The sequence below is a fragment of the Centruroides vittatus genome, unplaced genomic scaffold (genome assembly GCF_030686945.1).
Source record: "Centruroides vittatus isolate TY-2023 unplaced genomic scaffold, ASM3068694v2 contig_82, whole genome shotgun sequence".
NCBI lineage: Eukaryota > Metazoa > Arthropoda > Arachnida > Scorpiones > Buthidae > Centruroides > Centruroides vittatus.
This window is the reverse complement of record NW_027122533.1, coordinates 459200-479673: the sequence shown is the minus strand read 5'-3', so window position 1 is coordinate 479673 and position 20474 is coordinate 459200. Positions and strand designations below refer to the sequence as shown.

Sequence of the window (20474 nt, the reverse complement as noted above, 5' to 3'; positions counted from 1 at the left end):
TCGTAGGGTGAGTGAGCAATCAAGGAATTGGGAGTACTACAGTGGTCAAGGAAAAACAATAGAAATGGAGGCATCAGAAACCAATAAATTGTTACAAAATATTTGAACAAGTGTGTGAATTGAGTAGGGTTGGGCTAAGAGGGAAATGAAGTGAGTGGGGAGTTAGACCAAGCAGAGTTGAGTGAAGCAAGCAGGGATGGGAATTGGTCGAAGCAAGTGGGGTTTGTCTGAGGAGTTGAATTGTCACAAAATTTTTGTTGTGAGTAGTCTATATTGGGAACAAGTGGATGAAGCAAGTGGAGAGCTGGGCCACTTTGATCCCTAGTTTTAACATATAAACATATATGACTTAGAATTAATTAATTGCAAAAAAATTTGTTAAAATTTATCAGTTTTCAATATTGTACTTTGAGTCCGGTTTTAACCCAGTAAACTATAGCAATTTATGGCATGTGGTTTTAATATTTTACTATGATCAGTCAATAAAATAAAACCCCTTTTAAGTAACAAAACTATTTATTTGGAAAGAAACCTGATGGATATTGTTTAATGCATTTTATCTTTACAATAGAAATTGTTTTATGACAGTGATTGAAATGGGTATCTCTTTCTATCATCTATTAGCATTGCATATGCTTGTTGCTCCTCAGTATCAGCCCATTCTTCATTAGTTTCTGAAGTTTTCCCTCTCCCTTGATCTTGGAGTTCACCCTCTTTGTGTTTTAACTTTCATGCAATAAAGATTAAGATATGCATTGTAAATTGTTTCTTTGTCCAGTGAGTGCCATGTTTATTTGAATGTGAAGACATAACAGAATATTTTTGGTCTATTTTAGGCTAACTTCAGCTTATTCACATATGTATGCAATATAATGAAGATGATGTACTAGCCTCTGTGATGACTTAGCTAAATTACTTCATGCACCTTTAGCAGTAGGAGTTTTAAAAAAGAGCATTAATCAAGTTGAATACATTAGTATTTTTTTAAACATTTCACTGTTAAAAGTGCATTAAGTAACTCAGCTATTTATGCAGTTTAATACTTTATACTATTTTAAATTTCATTCAAGTTTATAGACAAACTCAATTGAAAAGTTTAGTTCAGTTCAGTTTGTCTAGAAACTTAGCAATATTTGAAACAGTAGATAACTGATAACTCAACAAGACAAAGATGAAGAGCTGTAAAAAAAATAAATGACAAAAAGGTTATAAAAATTTCACAAGAATAATTTTTTAATGGTAAACATACTCACATTGGCCAACTTGCAGCTCATGAGCACATGGGGCTCTTCTAGATGCTCATTGTTGTTTCATATTGGACCCATATCCCTTATTACTTACAATTATGGGTCCAACTTTGGTGCTATTTTATTATATATATATATACACACACACTTTACAGTATTTTATATATAAAATATTGTTTCAATATAGGATATAGCTCTCACATATTTCTGGAGGGTATTATGGGATACCTATCATGATAAGGTTAGGTCACCCCAGGTATATACTTATAACAAATCAAATTCAAGTGCTTTCAGACTTTCATCTTCAGGAAATGCTTAGAATATTCTCAAAAGTTAGAAAATAATAGTTTGTTTCATTCCAAGTTTTTGTGCTCCATTAAAGCAAATTTTTATATCATAATATAAGTTTGTGTAATCTTATATATTTTAAAATATTTTAATATTTTTTTTGTAGTTAAAATTTTTAAGGAAAAGAACGATTTTTACAAATTATTTTTAAAATACAAAAATGAATGTAACGACAACTTTCTGTGGTCCACATAAATTTTTACATATTAATTGTTGCTAGAATTATAAGTATTTATTTAAATTATTGACGTTTAAAAATTTTATTGTATTTTTTATACTTTCTTCCCATTTAAAATATAGAAATAAAATGAAATTAATATCAAAGTAAAAGTATATTTAATGTTAATAATTTCTGATTTTCCTTGTCGATAAATTTTATTTTGATATGATTTCTGTGCCAGGTAATATATTTTTATTGTAATAGTTATTCACTTATCAGCATTTGTTGATTTATCTTTATCTTTTATCAAATTTTGACATTTTATAACAGATACAAAATTATTATCAGATTTTTTTATGGTGAGATAAAAATCAATTATCTGTGTTTAGTTCAAAGTGTATAATAAATTTCTGGGCTTTTTTTTTTATTGATAGAGATTTAAACAGTGAATTGTTCATATTATGTCTGATTTAATTTAATAATTAATTAATTAACTTTTATTTATAATTTATATCTAGTGTGAAGTGTGTTTATTTCTTTCTTTATTTAATACACACTCACTTCGTTTAACCTTAATATCCGGTACTTCTTGATCGTCCAAACGAACGTTTTCGTCCTCTCCGAGGACTGCCTCAGGTTATTCGAACAAAAGAATAAATTAGAGCCGGATTCCAATTTTTGAATTAATTTCTCGAGGAACTTTCAAAATATTCGAATATAATTTGACTATATGCGTGCGCTATGACGCGTTGCCTTTTTCGTATTCGTCACACACGTAACGCCACGCGTGCGACAGAGTGTTGCCGTCTTTGGTGTTTATGCATTTTCCAGTGCGTCCGGCCCTGTATATTTCTAGGGCCTCTAGGGCCCTGATGTCATCCGTTTGCAATGCTGAGTTTATCAATCTGGCGTTGTTCAGGTCAGCGTGTATTTCCGGATCTGTGGCGTAGGTTGATAAGGCGGTGGTACACCGTTGATGGCTTATATCATACCTATGTTCTTTGACCCTTTGTTAGATTGATCTTTTCGTGGAGCCGATGTATACCAGTTCTTGCCCAAATCTGTCATCTCTTACCGGGGTATACAGTATCCCGGTAAGAGTATGATATAAGTCCCGGTAAGGTATGATATAAGCCATCAACAGTGTACCACCGCCTTATCAACCTACGCCACAGATCCGGAAATACACGCTGACCTGAACAACGCCAGATTGATAAACTCAGCATTGCAAACGGATGACATCAGGGCCCTAGAGGCCCTAGAAATATACAGGGCCGGACGCACTGGAAAATGCATAAACACCAAAGACGGCAACACTCTGTCGCACGCGTGGCGTTACGTGTGTGACGAATACGAAAAAGGCAACGCGTCATAGCGCACGCATATAGTCAAATTATATTCGAATATTTTGAAAGTTCCTCGAGAAATTAATTCAAAAATTGGAATCCGGCTCTAATTTATTCTTTTGTTCGAATAACCTGAGGCAGTCCTCGGAGAGGACGAAAACGTTCGTTTGGACGATCAAGAAGTACCGGATATTAAGGTTAAACGAAGTGAGTGTGTATTAAGTCAACCGGTATTTAAGTCAAGTAGATGTGGTACTTTCTTTATTTATTTATTGGGAACACTTCCAGTACACTTGATCAGTTCTAACTGGATAGTAAAAATTAAATTTACATTCATTTATTTTGAATTTAGTCAATGTTAAATAAGAATTTATGAATGAGATGCAGCATTATTATCATTTATAAGTACAGTACATAGTGCACTCTTAGTAATCCAAATTCTAATTAGTCCATAAAACACTCACTAACTCTGATTCTCGAAAACTACGGCCTACTGCTTTATTCAAAGAATTGTTATTTATTACTGATCTGTATATATTAAGTGCTTTTGGCACTGTGCTTCATCATCAGGGTTTATAACAAATGTAACAAAAATAAAACCCAAACACCAGAGATAAAACAATCTTCTCTCTTCACAACCTTTCCTTTTTAACTTTGACAATTGTTACATTCAAGAAATCAAACTCTAGCTAAAAAGGAGAGAAAAGAAAAAGAACATTTTGGTTTCAAATGCTCTGTGTGAACTTTTGAACTTATAGCAGATGAATACTTTATTAGAAATAACTCAGAGCTTTCAATTAATGTCATTTTTCTACAATTCGTTATTTAATTAATTTTTTATTTTACAACTATTTCCAATACTAGGATAGTCATAATGACCTTAGCATTGACTATTTTACGTTTTTTGTGCTGCCTATAAATTGGTATCTTTTTCACCATCAAGATAGTCTCCCTTCCCTAACTTCCATCACTAACTTTGTTCTATCCCACTCAACCTTCACATTTCTACTATATGCTTCTGCCATTAACAATTAAGGTTGTTGGGCTGCAATTTTCAAATTGCAGATCTATAAATTTCCACTGACATTCGTCTGTTTGCTTTCCTTAATCTCCGGAACAGAGTTAGATCAACGAAAGTTTAGACCAGATGTGGAAAGTTTAGGATATACTGATTAAATTAAGTATATATGAACTTTCAGTCTGGACCAGAAGTGCTCTGACCACTCACACTTTTTTGCAAGACCTCATAGATGCCAAATCTCATTATCTATATCTTGTTCACTTGTTATTGTACTTGCTCTGCATATTAATGCACTCCATGCAGCCCTTTTGTACTCCCAAAGGTTTTTTTTTGTATTTTAAGAGAATTTATACTTAATTTATATATTTCTCTTATCCACAATTCAGTTGATGCATAATCAGAACTTTTCTTCTCATCATGAATGTGTCTGTTCACAATGTTCTCTCATTTCCATCTGTCACAATAAATCCTTTCCCATTTTTTAAGCTAATTCTTCTGCTTTATAATTCATTAACATATTGCATTTTTTCCATAAACATTACTAAGACAAAACTTTAAAACAATTCAACTCTATTGTTTTTTCTAGTTCTTTTTCTCTTGCAAATCATGTTTTTATTATTCCTATTGACATTTCAATATTTATTCTGCTTTTCAGAATCTTATACTGATTACGAAATTTTTAACAGTGCACTGTGCTGACTGAATTTTGGCAACTTATCATAGTACTCTAAAATTTCAGGTATATCTTCAAGGAATAAATTTTTGCATTTGGTGCAATTACAGCTCCAAATGAGGTGGTTGGGATCTTATCAGGAGTTCAATAATTAACTGAGAGTAATTTTTTTATTTTTAGTTGATTATTATCAGAAGTTGTTAAAAATATAACTGACTAATCTTTATCTTTGGCTAACAGTTCATATATTGAAAATTTTTTCAACCTCTTGAAAGGCCCTCTTTAGTGTTTTGTAGATGGAACACTTCTTAAAAGAACTTTGTCTATAAATGCACTTCTATCAAAGCTGAAACTAATTTAAATTTGAACACCTTAAATATATTTGTTTGAATAAAGTAGTGTTGTTGAAAAAGTATTTAAGGCATTGCTCAAGAAAAATATATATATTTTAAGATTCAAACAGTTTTTTCTCTTTTCTGATATATTTCTGTAGAATGAATCTTAAATTGAATCCTAAAATGTATATTACCATTATTTTTATATTTTTGCATTTTATATCTCCTGATATTTTCCTACAGTCAATTTCCCTCCCTCACATTATTTGAACTTTTTGGAATACTTCTTTTTCCAATGAATTTTGCCTTCTCCGAGGAGATGTTCAGACAGTCACAAGATCTAGTTTAAAAAAATTTAAAGTATTTCTCCATTTAAAGAATGTTCTGTTTGAAAATCTGAAATGGTGTTCATTCCAAAAACAATGTTCTTTTAAGAAGTGTTCTATCTAAAAATATGCGAAGACGACCTTTGAGAGATCAAAAATGTTTTGAAAATGCGAACTGTTAGCCAAAGCTAAAGGTTAGTGAGTTATATTTTCAATATATTTCTTTAGTTTGGAAAATGTTGATAACTGAATTTTAACTAACTTCATACAGACCTTATATGAAGAATTTATTGATCAACGTAAGTTTTCAGTTATAAGTTATTTTGCAATTATCATCAGGTTTCATATTTTTATTTAATCTATTTTGAAATATGAAACGTGATGAAAGCTACAAATGTAACTGAAATCATAGTTATTTCAATACATTTTATTGTAGATAGTAAATTAATTCTATGTATTAAATAGTAAATTATGTATAGTTTTATATAAAACTCTGGTAGATGTATTTTGTTATTATTTCATAAGAAAATTACGAAATTTGTGTTTAGTCATATTAATGCAATAGACTATACTTACTTTTTGTTTTATTTTACAGATAAGATTGATGAAATAAGCTCATCACCATTTGTGGTGAGTAAAGCAATACAGGAAAGTAAGAATTTGTCTTAAGGTTTTACAGACTTCAGAGTTTTTGAATAGGTAATTGTTTTATTTTTAAATTACTTATATTAAATTAAATTTAAAAAATATTTATATTAATTTACATTAAATTTAATTATACTTACATTAAATACAGTCAAACCCCATTAATACAAACTTGAAGGAACTTAAAAATTTGCATTTTTGTATTTTAAATTTGTACAGTTTGCTGTATTACAGCAAACTGTACAAATTAATTAAATTAAATTAAAAATAATTTATTTGCTTGGATTTCAATGTAAACTGTTTGTTTTTAACTGGATTATGGTATTCTTCATTAGTTGTTTAATTATTTCCATTATTAAAGCAATTAAATTATGAAACTACATATTTTTAAATGAAAATTTCTCAAATTTCTGGTTTTCAATGTATATGTTAATTATCTTAACTAATTGTTCAGCATACACAATACTGACTATAAGAGAAAGTGCAACTTTTTGAGTTGGCACAAACATTATGGTGTATACCTGCATTGTCAATGATGACAATAACATTATCACTCTGATCATTGTGGCCAATATTAAAGTAGAAAAAAATCATCCTCAGTTGTGTTGCAGCTCCTGCATCCCACTTTGGCTCTTGTTACTCCATGGAAGCTGGAAGCTGGAAGCAGTGTGCTAAGTATTAAACAATTTGCTATTGAATTTGCAGGACTGCAAATTTAACAGCAATTATATTACTTTGTATTATTTATTGACTGATATTTTGTATTAACCAAACTGATTAACATTGAAATCTTCATCCACAAATTGACTCATTAACAGATTTTGCATAAACTGATAACTTAATAAACGGGTTTGACTGTGTTTTAATAGTCATTAGAAAAGGAAAGTAAGTACTGATTTAACACAAGAATCAATGAGAAAATTCGGTTTTATTATTATCTCATTATCAATGACACAAATTATTCTAAAAAGCAAAAAATCCTTTGAAGATAAAAGTCTGAAGGTGAATCAGCAAGGTTCAAGTGTTTGAATTGAAAATACATTTAAAGATTTCTCTCCAATAAAAGAGTTTCTGATAACCGCCAATCAAAATTCAATATTATATTAAAAATTACATATCTTATATTTTTAAGACAATGTGATAAAGAGATACTTTCGATACTTGCGATAAGAGTTGATTAAAGTTACAAAACTGTATTTGAATACTTTTATTTTGGATTAAACTTAAATTCCTAAATTGTAATTTTGCCATTGTTCTTACAGAATTTATATTTAAAATAAATTAGTTTTGTAATATTTTAATTGACATTAATACAGAAACCTATTGTAAAAAATTTAGGACTGTCATTGAATGAATGAGAATTGTCAAGCAAGAATGAGACAATCATCCCATTTTTGCTTAGGAATTGATTAATTAGGAATTGCATTACTTTTATACTTTTAAAAGTAATTATCTCAAATTGTAGTTTTACATTTTATTATTTATTAATAGCTTTTTTAATTTATTTGAAATTTGAATTGTTTATGAAAAAAAGTAAACTGAACTTGCAAGTTTGTTGAATAAAGAAATGACAATTAATGATTTTAAAAATGAAACACACCTTTTGATTTCCAGTAGCATTTTACTGTAATAAAACATTTTTGACCTATTCATGGGTCTTTTTCAGTTAGGACTATCTCATAGAATACATAAAATAACTTGTTTTGAATTCTGTTTGTTAGTCCTAACTGAGAAAGACCTAGGAATAGGTTGAAAACGTTTTTATTATAGTAAAATTCCACTGAAATCAAAAGGTGTGTTTCATTATATAATTGTTTCCCATTTCAGTAAAACTTGAAATTATTTTGATTACATATCTTCCTCATACACATCGGGGTGTATAATATATAACTAGAACTCACTTGTGCCTGTGACCGGTGTGAAATAAATTAATTCATGTTAACGAAAGTTTTCTGGACGCCTTCCGTGTCCTTCTTCAGGTTAAACTGCTGGATTCTATTATTTTTAAAAAACTCCGTTCCGATCTTTTAAGAATGAATTCGAATGAAGATAGTTTGAAAGCCTTTCGAACTATCTTCATTCGAATTCGTTCTTAAAAGATCGGAACGGAGTTTTTTAAAAATAATAGAATCCAGCAGTTTAACCTGAAGAAGGACACGGAAGGCGTCCAGAAAACTTTCGTTAACATGAATTAATTTATTTCACACCGGTCACAGGCACAAGTGAGTTCTAGTTATATATTCTGATTACAATTACTGTTTGATATAGATATACAGGATGTATATATTTAAGATGAATTTAATAATTAACTAAGCAACAAATGATGATTAAAAATTTTTAGTGTTGTGATAATTATGTAATAAATAGCTTATTTCTGTTTATGATAGCAAAACATTTATATTATTTTAATTTACTTTGACATCATCTGTATAAAGTTGGCAATGATGAATTGTTGTCTTTATATATGTAAGCATTTAAGAACATTTTATTCAATAAAAGTGGATTAATGATTGCAAAATACACTTTTTACTTATTTATTTTATTTTTTACATTTCTATAATTTTACTAAATCTCTTCTTTTAATAAATAATCAGCTAGTTAATATTATTCTACCTAGAGAAATATTCTTTGCATTATCAATATAAAAATAACTTTAATGACTTTTTGATTTTATTTCTAACTAAAATTAGAATAATGTAAACATTTATGTATTATTAATAGTCATTTTTTCATTGGGAACAAAAAATGGAAACCATTATTTTACAACTTAATATATATGTATGTATGTGTGTGTATATATATATATATATATATATATACATGCATACATACAGAATCTTCCAAAAAGAATGATAAATTTTAAATTATTGTAATATTGTAATTATGCTAATTATGTTCTGCATTGCTCCATTGTGCCCAGTGCCTGTGCCATACTGGCAACCTAGGGTTTTCAGATATAGCCCAAATTTAAATTTCGATATTTTTCTACAATAATAAGTTTATGAAAGATTGATTTCAGACCCTTATGAATAGAGGGGTCCCAGGCAATTGACATTTTGTCCATAAGATAACATGCCACTGATGAAACTTGAATATTTACTTTATTGATTGTTTTACAGTACATCACATACTTCTTGAGTAATAATTAATATAATTACAGTAATTTAAAACGGTAGAATTCTTTTTGGAAGACCTTGTACTTTTTATTACTCCAAATTTTTAAGTAACAGTCGAATGTTCCATAATTTGACATTAAAGAACTCCTGATGACAGTCTAAAAACTAGGCAGAAAACATTTTGAGTTTGAAGGGATATATTCTAAATGAACATTTCTAATCACTGTCCCACAACCCTAGACTTTTAATAGGTTGTTCAATAACCACGAAAAGGTCTCTCATGAAGTCACACAGCTTACATTTACTTTTATTTTTCATATATTACTTTTTCAGCTGTTATATATAACAGAGGAAAAGTATGGCAATCAGTTAAAAATATGACTGCCGAGATTTTTACATTTTTGGACTTTTGAAATGTCGAGAAATACAAAAAAAAGTTGAAGGTTTTTTCTGTATGTATGTATGGATGTTTGTGTGGGAGAGAATGATTTTGTTTACCCGCTATGAAGCTTAATAATTTCTCTGCCTTTTGTCAAAAATTTTGAAATTTTGCAGGGAGGTTTATGTATTAGGAGGCTTGATACTATTAAATTTTGATGGTTAAAGATTGAGGAATGGGGAGATAGAGGGGAGTTGTGTTATATCCTCAGTGGGGTCGCACTTAATGATTTTATTCAATATTAGTATTTACAGTCTTCTTTAACTGCACTTAATTACTAATTATGTATTGACACAAAAAAACATTTATAATGCAGCCTTTTAATTCAAATTTCAAATGTTTCTGGTCTTTTTGGAAGGCCTTCGTCAGGAATAAAAATTGAAAAGATTCTTGCTTTAAACCAAGTTTCTTATGGAACGTTATAAATTTTGAATTGTCTTAACTGCGCAGGCTCGTGTATAAATAAATACAATCGGTGATGGTACTTGTACCAATTCACACAACAAATATAAATAAATATAATACATGAATAAATAATTAGCTAACATAAAATAAAATAAATAAGTAACTAGATATGTAACTAGACAGTAAATATATAAAAATACAAAAATAGGTACGTAACACAAAAGTGCCTGCTTTTTTAACTGCTCATCCTCTAATTACTATTCAAATTAGGCTCACTCTCCAAGCGGCTGATATTTTACTGGACTCTCTAAAATTTATTGCCAATCCTTCTTGGTACGTCTTATATATCTGCCATGCTTCCGTATATTTCAAGTGCCTATTGTCCTGGATCTTTTGTATTATTTTAGCCCTTTGCCAATCCACAGTGACTTCTGTCGGGTCTGCAATAGCATACGTTGCTAGCGCAGTGACTGGTTGCTCATTCCGCACATTCCTTTCATGCTCTTTCAGTCTTTCTTTTAACGATCTCCCTGTGGCCCCAATGTAGTATAACTCTTTTTGTCTCCTTTCGTCTTGTACTGGAATAATATATACTCCTGGAATCGAGCTCTGGTCTAATTCTTCCAGCATTCTGGGCACTAATAAAGAGAGCATACACACATTGCAGCAAACTACAAGACAGAATTAAAGAATTAGATCACATTAATGAGCTAGCTAGGCAGTGTGGTATCTACCAGAATACAATAAGAGTCATTATTAACAAAACAAGACTAGACAATAAAGATGATGATGAGCAAGAAAAAATGAAAGAATACAAGGTATGGATTACTTGGCTTCTTTAAGCAGTGTTTACAAAGAAATAGGAGCAGCAACAAACAAGAAAAGTAATTTTTAAAAGGAATCCCACAGTTTACCAAATGCTATGCACTGACAAGGAAGAATTAGACCAGACCTCGATTCCAGGAGTATATATTATTCCAGTACAAGACGAAAGGAGACAAAAAGAGTTATACTACATTGGGGCCACAGGGAGATCGTTAAAAGAAAGACTGAAAGAGCATGAAAGGAATGTGCGGAATGAGCAACCAGTCACTGCGCTAGCAACGTATGCTATTGCAGACCCGACAGAAGTCACTGTGGATTGGCAAAGGGCTAAAATAATACAAAAGATCCAGGACAATAGGCACTTGAAATATACGGAAGCATGGCAGATATATAAGACGTACCAAGAAGGATTGGCAATAAATTTTAGAGAGTCCAGTAAAATATCAGCCACTTGGAGAGTGAGCCTAATTTGAATAGTAATTAGAGGATGAGCAGTTAAAGAAGCAGGCACTTTTGTGTTACGTACCTATTTTTGTATTTTTATATATTTACTGTCTAGTTACATATCTAGTTACTTATTTATTTTATTTTATGTTAGCTAATTATTTATTCATGTATTATATTTATTTATATTTGTTGTGTGTATTGGTACAAGTACCATCACCGATTGTATTTATTTATACACGAGCCTGCACAGTTAAGACAATTCAAAATTTATAACGTTCCATAAGAAACTGTTGGTTTAAAGCAAGAATCTTTTCAATTTTTATTCCTGACGAAGGCCTTCCAAAAAGACCAGAAACGTTTGAAATTTGAATTAAAAGGCTGCATTATAAATATTTTTTTTGTGTTGATACATAGCATTTACAGTTCTTATAAAACTCGTCTCTACTCTCAAAATTAAGTTTTTTGCTATTTTATAATAATTAATAATCTAAAAAGTTTTATAATAAAATCCAATAACTGATAGTACCATACACAAATTTAATTCTTGCCAGGAAAGTTATGCAAATCATTGCTGGATTTTATATATATATATATATATATATATATATATATATATATATATATATAAGGATTCCAAAGCTTTAGTTTAAACTAAATGACTTGTAAGTACATTAATGGAGTAAAATTATGAAAATAACAAGAGGAAACATCATCTTCAATAAGTGCTTTTAAGCTTAATTCTCATTTTATTCAGCTTTGTTAAATTATAATAACAATAATTTTCATTTAATGGACATATCATTTATTATTATTATTATTATTATTATTATTATTATTATTACTTACAATTAGTAATGATTAAATAGAGTAAAATCAATGTTAAATATTAATTCTCACTATTAGAATGAGTATTTCAAAATTTTAACTGTTACAAATGCACAGTTGTTGCTAGTGATAATTGAATTATTGCAGATTATGAGACATTTTAAAATTCTGTGTCAGCTATTTGTGTAACATGTTTCACTATAATGTAACACATGTATTACAACAAAAATACCAGCAGAATTTATTTAAAAACAAACATTTTCAATTGTTCAGATTGTGTTCTAGATCCTGAAGATGACTTATTTTCTATTTATTCTCTTTATTTTATTGAAGTAACTTGTTTTCATTCAGGTTCAAGACAAAATTAATTAAATAAAAATAGTTGTTATAGACATGGTTTGATATAAATTAAATATATAAAAAACAATTATTGTGACATCATCACAATGCCATGCTACAATTTATAATCATATTTTTAATTTATTTAATTTAAAATATATGCTCTCTACCTCAAATTAGTACTGTAGTGTCTTGTCTCTGTACATTATACATTTCCTGTTAGCAAATGAGTTGTGTCAGTCATATGTCTATCACTTTTCAGGGGAAAACTTTTGAATTGAAATAACATGACTTCTGGTTTGTATTGGAAGTTCATATATAGTTAATCATGACTTCCTGCTCCCAAGTTTTCCATATATGGTCTTGTATTTCATTTATTTAACACTGGTCTTGAGATTAAAGAAAGACGGATGGATGACAGTGGGAATTTTTATAGGTCCAATTTTTCAAATTGCAGTTCAATTATATAATCCAGAATAATTTGACCATTGTGTAGCAATAAGTAAGCATTTGCAACATTCAAAATTTTGAAATGTGGTATTCTGTCTGATGAATGTTGAGCTTGAAAGTGCTTGTTACACTCATACTCTATTTAAAGCAGAACTACTTTATGCTGTTTTGCTATTGGTCTATTGTGCTCACTGGCAACTTGCAAGTCATGCAACTCCTTTGATAAACACAATCAGTCATTTACATTAATTTATTTAGAGCCCTTGTATTAGAGTAGCTTTGTGTATATTTTGTCACATAAGTTTATTTTTAGTGCATTCTACCCATTAAGAATTAAGAAAGCATGCAAGTGCAATGATGGCTCAAAAATGCAAAGAAAGAGCATTTCTCAGCACTGGAAACTATTGAATATGAGTGTTATGTCAAATGGAACTGATGAACAACAGGTAGATGTGGGTGTTTCTTTCAATTTGGCAACATTCATGGTATAGTCTAGATTAGATTAAAAGTGTTCATTATTGATAAATTTAGGTGGTTGTAGCAAAGTAATTTTTTAGTTTTTACTTTCCCAGCTTGTTATGTATATAACACAGGAAAAGTATAGGAATCATGTCAAATTTGACTTTGGGGTTTTTGCAAATCTTCATGTGTTTGAGAGATCCCTGAACCCAAAATAGTCAAAACATGGAAAAAATTTCATAGACATAATGTGTGTATGTTTCATTTAATATCTCAGGGTGGGATAGTGATTAACAAATAAAATTTGGCATGGTAACTTGTATATAAGAGGCATTGATGTTGTCAAAGTTTGGTGGTTAAAGGTTTAGGAGGGAGGAGCTAGAGGGGTGTCACATATCGTATCTTGAGTGGAATCAGATTTAATGAAAATTTTGTTCATTACTAGCATTTATAAAACTTGTCTCTACCCTCAAAATTAAGCTTTTTGCCATTTACTAATAATTAATAATATAAAAGTTATTTTTAAACAAAATCTCATAATAGATAGCACCACAGACAATTTTAATTTTGTGCTATTGTCTTAATGTTTTTTGCTAGGGAATTTATGCAAATCATTACTGCACTTTTTTAAATATTAATTCACAAAATACAATGATTAATTTGGAGTTGCAATGTGTCTTCTTATCTGCACTTGTCAGTTGTAATCATTTCAAAAGTATTTATTCATTAAATAAATTTTATTTTTAAAATAATTTATAACTTTTTGAGTATGAAGTTGGAAGGAAAAATATTTACTGGTATTGAAACTGTAGTCTTTCAAGACGATAAAGTTTTGATATTTTTTATTTCAGCCATAAAAAAGATGATAATCTTTTCAAATAATAATTATTATTTTTAGAAAATTGAAATTAATTGAACAATTAGTAATTAAATTTTACTGTTATTCAGCAGGAGTTAGAGAATGTCATTTTGCTGTAAGAAATTTAATTCATATGAAAAACATGAATATTCTGAGGAGATTGAACATAACACTGAATATTATTTGGTAAGATGATAATTTTGAATAATTTAAAAATATACTTTTTTTAATTTAATATCAGTGTTGTTTCCAAATGAATTTTAACTGGTTACTCTACAGCTAAATATTTCCTGTTGTCAGTTAAAAGTGTGCTTTATTTTATTATAATGATTATTTGGACATAACTGCTCTGTGGATAAGTCTGCTATCGACTCTTATTATGTGAATATTAAGAATGAGAATATTTATTAAATCAGGTTTGTAAGGAAATTTGGGATAGAAGCAAGCTGGTATTGTGGTCTTACTACCTAAAATTTTTCTTGAGGAAAATACTGCCATGTAGCAATGGAATAGTTTTCTTTACATAATTAAGTTTATTTTTAGGTTTGATTGTTGTTTATTGAAAAATTTAATGGTCTTGAATATGTAAATTATAATTTACAATCAATATAATTTTTCAAAATTGTTAAACAATTCAAAACAGAATCTTTTTATTTAACAATAATTTTTTATGAAGAAACAGTTTAACTATCTTAATTAACCATTGTCCAGGTTCCAGAATGTAAATAATTTAAAATTCAAAGCTATGTAGGTACATAGTAGACACAATTTTCAACTCATTAGGATAACAGATTCTTGAAAACAAATAATAACACTTTACATAGCAAATGAATAGCCAGATTCCTTTATCAAGCCATTAAGACTAAATAATTACTAAGTAATTTTGGCAAGTCAGGCTGTCATCTCTTCTTAAATTTAATAATTATAAATAAGTAAATTAAAATTAATTTTAGACTATCTGGAAGAATAAATTGGCTTGGAGCAGAACTCAAACCTACAAGTCCTACCACCGTAGAGGTGCATTGCAAGGTCCAGGTAACTGGCAATACATCTACACAGTAAGCAGGAGTTATGAGTTTGAGTCCCATTTCAGGCCAGTCTATTCTTCCAGGATATTCTAAAATTAATTATAATTAATTTATTTATTTATAATTATTGTGTTTAACAAGAGATTGCAGCCTGGCAACCTGCTTCCTGCCAAAATTGCTTACTAATTATTTAGCCATAATAGTCTGATAAAGGAATTCTGCTTTTTGTTTGTTTGATATTTGAAGTAATTATTGTGTTAGTTGTATTTATTATATAAATACTAACACTTTAATGAATTAAAGAAGTTAATATAACGTCATATAAATATTTTCAAATGGTAAGGGTAGATTATAGAGACAAAGTCTTTGTTAGATCTAGTTTATAATAAAAAGGGTGTCTAGCCAAGGGCTCATTATTCTGTGATTTAAACTTTGTTACAAAGACTTTGTTGATCTTTGAACCTACATTAAACAAACTTCAAAGAAACTTTGGCTATTATATTTTCTGCTGTTATTCACAGCTCTTAGACATTGCTAAACCAATTGGGTGAGTCATTTTGTTATGTCACAAAAATGAAAGAGAATTTAGATGTAGAATAGTGGAAAGTTACCAAAGAAGGAAAAGATGTTTTCATTAGTTGAATTGTCTGCCTATTGAGGATAGAGATAAATAGTTAAATATAATTCATGAATCAAAAATGGATTATATTTTATCAAATGGAAATTCCAAAAATAGGATTTCTAAATCACAAACAATAGATTATTTTCTTAATTCTGTTTTTATTTATATTTTTCACACGTTAAAGTTAAAAATTAGTTCATGCTTGCTCTGAATTATAAATATTATGGTTTATTTAGTGATGATTTGGATTGTTTTCATCGTTGATATGTTTTTATAAATAGAAGCCCTCTTTTATTCTTCTTTATACATGTTTTGAATGGTCTTTTAATTGCTAATTTAATTATTGCTCATTTAGCTTAATTGTCTGCACTTAACTGTTTCAACAAGAAGAAACATAAATCTCTTTTGCATTTATGTCTTGGAGTTAATCTAATATCAGTAACTTTGTTTTAACATTTTATTTTCAATTTATAATGAAAATAAACATTATTTCTTGAACTTGAATTATAACATTCAACTCTTGTTCTAGATCTTCACTTTCATAACTATCAGGTGCAAAGGATTCACATGCATAGAGCTGAGGTTACTCCAAAATGGGGTGTCAAAAAGTGATCAGTATTATACTTTTATTTTCAAATTTTAAATTTTGTCACTGTAGAGGCTGATTCATAATGTGTTTAGTTAAAGTTCGAAAATAATCAACCATTTCTATCATAGTTATTTTTTAATATTTTTTCCAAAAAAGGTGAGCAATAATTAAAATTTTGTATGGGGCACATGAAAAGCTAGTTATGATAATGCATTTGTGTACATATGTAAAACATTAACATTTTCTTATGGTATTCTGATACATAATTTATTAGTTAAGGAAATAATATCCTTTTACTTACATGTTCTGCATAAATGAAGATATATTTGAAATTTACTTTTATATATGAAACATCACTAAGCACTCTACTGGATTATCTATCAAGCTATTTTAAGGCTAGTAAATACAGTGGAACCTTGCTTAACGAGCATAATTTGTTCCAGAATCTTACTCGTAATGCGATACACTCGTTAAGTGAAACAGTTCTTTCCATAGAAATTAATGTAAAATATGATGATGTGTTCCATGCCAAAAAAAATACTCAAGTATTTTATGTATAACATTTATTCAAAGAAAATTACACGATATACATTGTTAAGAAGCGTGAATCATCATCATCTTTTCTTCTAGCACAGACTGAACCAACCTGGAATGTGAATTCAATTTGCAGACAACAAAAAATTCACAAGTAATGTCTGATGAAGATGCCAAACGATATGCCAAATTCTTGGGCTATGTAAAGGCTATAATTAAATACTAGAAATTAATTAATTTGACTAGAGGCAGGCAGTTTTGCTGTCGTCTTGTATTACATTTAACAATTATAAATAATGAATTTTTAATTTACACATTTTAAAAATTTAATTTGGAATTGGTCATTAAATTTAGTATGAGATGGAATGTTTATTATATAATGGGCTATGATTGTCAATGTTTATACATAATATGTGTGAACACAAGTTTGGAAAAATGTGTGATCATGAGCGACACTAAGATGCTTGCGGAATGAGTGCTAAACACAGATTGATGGAGCATGTGCACAATCCAGGATTTCCCCTTCTTTGGTCACTCATTATGCGAAACTTTGCTCGTTAAGTGAATCAATTTTTTATAATTTGTTTTGCTCATTATGTGAGGTGCTTGTTAAGTGAGGTTCCACTATAAATTAAATACAAATCAATTTGGCTACAGGTAGGTGGTTATGCTCTCATCTCATGGTAAATTTAATAATTAGAAATAAATTAATTTTAATTTAGAATATTCTGGAAGAAGTAATTTATTCAATTTATATACTAACCTTAAAATAGCCTGATGGATAATCTGGTAGATTGTTTGGCAATAAAAAGAAATTGTGTTATTTATATTATATTATATTATATATATAGTAGCATTCAAAAGTTTCAGGACTAAGTTCATAAGTTCAGAAATTGTTAGAGTTACAGTGGCTGAAACACATCCTTATTCAAAATAAAACAACCAACTTCTGCCAGTGGGTGTAGAGGTTGTGGAAGCACTTCTGGAACCCTTTCTTTGCGATGTCCTCCAGTTCAACTTGCATTGTGTTTTTCACTTCTGCATTCGAAAACTGTCAACCCTGAAGTTGAAGTACTAGTTCGGGAAACAAGTGGTATGATCTCAGAAACCTTTGAAATATTTTTTTCAGTGCAGGCTATCACTGATTCTCTGTGACATTTGATGTTTTCAATTTTTTCTCTTTCCTCCTGGAACTGTTAACACCGAGACAGAGTGTTATCACCATAAACCTGCTTCAACATGTAGGTTTCTGTTGGCCTTTTGCCCAAACAAATACAAACTTAATGTTTATGTACCACTCAATGAATACCACATTTCACTAATTGCCAAACACTCCACAACCTGCTCACAATACCTTTATATACTGCAGTGATTATGTGACCTGTTTGGATGAAATTAGTTCCCTGTGCAGGGGGTTTATGTCATAACATAAGCCAAGAATAACCATAAGTATGGTATACAAGTACGTTCCCTTACAGATCCTGTCCTGGAACTTTTGGATACTACCTTATATGTATACATAATAATTTATAAATTTAAAATTTCAGAAAATTGATGGCTATTATTTTTGTGAATGGAAGAGTATTCTGTATTATATGTTATCATTTTTTACATTGGGCATTTTAAATCTGGTGATGAGATGGAAACCCGTATGGAAGGTGTTACTGACGGCAAATACTTGCCCATTATCAAAAGCCAATATTGTTGTATTAAAGGTGAGTTTAATTTTAATGCTTTTTAATATTTTAAATGAGTTAAACTTTAAATGTTTTAACAATTTAAAAAATTAATTAAAATTGTTTATAAATATGGTTCCCAAATTCTGTAATGTAATGGATATCTGAGAAAAATTGGGAAAAAACAAAATAATTAAGCATTTCCAAATGAAATAATATAATCAGTTCTTACTTTTTATTTAGTGGTTCTTAACCATTGTTCCTTGGAACACTAGTGTTTTGCGAACTTGCTACAAGTGTTTTGCTAAATTACGAAAGCAGCCTACTAGCTGACACTATGATTGGACAAACTTCAGCATAAATTCACAGTTTGCAACACAGACAAAACACAATCTGCATTTGCAGTGAACTTTCCTTGTTACCCCTTCAAAGACAAGAAATACAAATATATCTAAGCAATGCTTTTTGCATAAAGAATCCCTAGTTTCAAAAAAATTGCCAGCAACATTAAAACCTGTACTATACCAAATAGTACGAATGTTAACTTACATCAAGTCAAGATAATTTAAGATGCCTTATTAAAAGTTTGAATATCTGTGGAAGCTCTGCTTTTGCACACTGAAGTAAGATTGTTATTCAGGGCCAAATGTTGTGTCCATTTTTAGAACTAATGAATTGTTGGCCTTTTTTTAAAATAAGGCACAAATTTTTTTATAAAATGCATACATAGCTGATATTTTTAATTATTTGAATAGCTTAATACAAATATCCATGGAAAACATGAAAATATTTTGACATCCACTGGCAAATTTCAGAAAAAGTATCAATTTGACTTTCTGATTTTGTACTCAAGTGCAAACTCCAATTCAACAAACACATTATGTGAAATTCCCAGCCTGTTTGTGCTGTTACACATATGAGGGGGTGTTCGAATGAAAAGGTATGAAACAATACTGTTGGTATAATTGAAGTCTTTATTCAAAGTAATCACCAGAGGCCTGAGCACAACTATCCCACTGTTTAACGAGCCGAAGGATTCCCTGTTTCCAGAATTCCTGTGGCTGTGACAAGAGTCAGTCCTCCACTGTGTCCTTCAGTTCATCATCTGAGTTGAAGTGCTTCTCTTTGAGATGTTTTTTGAGCAGACCAAACAGATGGAAGTTGCAGGATGACATGTCCGGGCTGTAGGGCGGATGCTCAAACTGCTTCTACTTGAACTTGGCGTGGAACTTGAGAAGCTTGGCATTAGGTGCCATCTCTTACTAAACTTAATAATTATAATTAAATTAAATAAATAATTTTAATAATTTGGAACTGGAGGAAAAGAAATTGGCCCGAAGCGGGACTCGAACCCGCAACTTCTGCTATCTGTGCAGACACGTTACCAGTTACGCTACCCGGACCTTCAGTCCGATCGCCTCCTCCAGTATATATAAGCTAACATGACGACCATCGACGGTCATTACAATGCCGGCTGGGGACACATCAAGTGCCCACGTCCTCCCAAGGCACTCAACCGGCCATCGCAATCCCGGCAAGGCGTATAAATATAAATAAATAACGACTAACTCGTTACAAAGCTATACATCCACAAGAGCCGAATTATCGGGCTAGAGTTGGCTATAATAAATAAATACTTAATAAGACAATTTGGCACTAGAGCTTGGCGTTAGGCGCCATCTCTTACTAAACTTAATAATTATAATTAAATTAAATAAATAATTAAATTATTAAGTTAAATAAATAATTAAATTAAATAA

The 20474-nt window shown here is 29.9% G+C and overlaps 1 pseudogene; it reads left to right on the top strand.

Moving 5' to 3' along the window:
* LOC136982306 (polyamine-transporting ATPase 13A3-like) overlaps window positions 1–20474 on the top strand; it is an 83973-nt pseudogene that overhangs the window by 2907 nt on the left and 60592 nt on the right.